Consider the following 2,014-nt stretch of genomic DNA (forward strand, 5'->3'; position numbering starts at 1 on the left):
TACATAAGGTTAATTCATTCTTATTGTAAACAAGTTCTCAATGGCTGTACGCTATAAATTAGAGCAACAGAGTGGACCAGCAAGGCACATAAGTGTACATTACAAAAATAACTATAACTAATTATTTGCAGCTATCCAGCATGCTAAGAGATGCTTACATGTATGTAACATTATGACTGGTATAACTAGCCAAAGACATGCCTACATGTATGTACATGTAACATTGTGACTATGGTATTACTTCATTGTCCTAACAGTACTTAAAATAGACTTAAAATGACATCATCAAATTGTCACTTTTGATTCTTACAAATCTCCAAATTGATGTAAGAACATTGTTTTCAAATTAAGATTTTCTTACAGCTTAATGGAATCATGCACTATCATCAGACATATCCAGATAAGAGAGCAAAAAAATAAAAAAAGAGAGCAGAGTAGTCGTACAAAATTAAAAAAATGGAAAAATAATGTACAAGTATAGTATATTATTATCATTACTTAACTCGATGCAACTATTTACTTTAGTGAGCAAATTTCTAGATATTAAGTAAATAAAAATACATAAAAAACAGAAATAGTATTTTATTCTTTTTCTAACTATCATTTATCCTAACATTAAAGACAGAACTGGTATAGATAAGTGTGTGCAAAAAAATTTTTACAGGACAAGTACTTTACAAGCTTGGCATAATAGGAAGCATACATGTATCTAATAAGTGGCTGTAACTTAAACTTAAAAAGAGCATTGAAAGAATAAAAACTATACAACGTGCAAAACAATAAACAATTATACAGTGCGTTGCATGACTCACCAAATTTGTATATCTTCATCTACTTAAAATTAGAATTACTTGTTTCACTTTTCATGGAATTAATTTGGCTAATTGCATGAATGAGGGACAAATACATGAGTGAGAGGTACATAAATTCATTACACAATTCATTATGCAATTTAAAGTTCCTGTCATAACTATATATGTGTGTTGAGTATTAGGTTGGAGATGTTCCTCACTGGCTGCTCGAAGTCATCTTCATCTGAAGGTGTACTAATGCTTACAGAGGAACACTGCAGAATATGAAGCAGTACAGAATAACATTATACCCCTACCCTGCTTCTACCAATCCACATTTCCACCCTGTTTTAACAAAGTTCAGAGGAAATTTTTGATTAAAAAGTTATCATCATGTCAAATAGGATTAATGTCATAAGGTTCTCATATATTTCACAGACCATCAATGTTGCATTTCTGATTTGGCTTAGTTGCAATGGCTTCTGCTACTCTCTTGGGTCTGGAAATAAAATTTGCATTTATAAAATTAATATTTAATGTAATGTGCACTTACAGCTCATGTACTTCCTTAACTTCCCAATTGCAATCAATACAGCATCATCTGGTTGTACTTCTGGTGCTTTCGAAGGTTTTCCAAACCTTCTATGAACTACAGTGTTAATAAGCATCTCTAGTATAGACATAATCCCTCCAAAGCTTTTTAGAGAGCAGCTGTACTTATGCCACTGATGATAAGCATGTGAAATAAATGAAATTGAATTTTTGGCTGATAAAATTCCTAAAAATTATATCAATGAACATCATACAATGTGCATTGCATATACCACATGGCAGGAGCCCAGTTTCCAGATAAACCCGTAACATTGCCCCAAGCAACTGATAAATCCATCATCAGGCTTGTCGTGTGATACTTCACCAATCGCAATGACATTGAAATCCACATCCATGACTATAATATCTGGAACACCTACATAACACAACAAATAAAATGAAACAGTACTCCACTGACAGACACAATATAAACGTAGAAAGAGGCGTGTATGCATGCAATTTTTACCATAAAATGGATAATCTTCATTTTCTTTTAACCCGTACCAGTCATGCCTTGGATCTCTAGTAGTTGATATACACACATATATGTGAACATCATCATGAACATAATTAATTATCTGGAGTATATGATAGAGCAATATTTTGCCCAGACCATTCTTATCTCGTGGTAG

The 2,014-nt window shown here is 32.6% G+C and overlaps 1 long non-coding RNA gene across 1 annotated transcript; it reads right to left on the bottom strand.

Annotated features, from left to right (window-relative positions):
- Positions 1-1,167: 1,167 nt before the first annotated feature.
- Positions 1,168-2,008, bottom strand: LOC109589394 (uncharacterized). Its single transcript, XR_002188673.1, has 4 exons — positions 1,849-2,008; positions 1,616-1,758; positions 1,345-1,569; positions 1,168-1,290 (listed from the first exon to the last, which is right to left on the bottom strand). It is a non-coding gene; the product is annotated as an uncharacterized LOC109589394 (long non-coding RNA).
- Between the last annotated feature and the right edge of the window lie 6 nt (positions 2,009-2,014).

This window comes from Amphimedon queenslandica, unplaced genomic scaffold (genome assembly GCF_000090795.2).
Source record: "Amphimedon queenslandica unplaced genomic scaffold, v1.1 AMPQUscaffold_11363, whole genome shotgun sequence".
In the NCBI taxonomy this organism is placed as follows: domain Eukaryota; kingdom Metazoa; phylum Porifera; class Demospongiae; order Haplosclerida; family Niphatidae; genus Amphimedon; species Amphimedon queenslandica.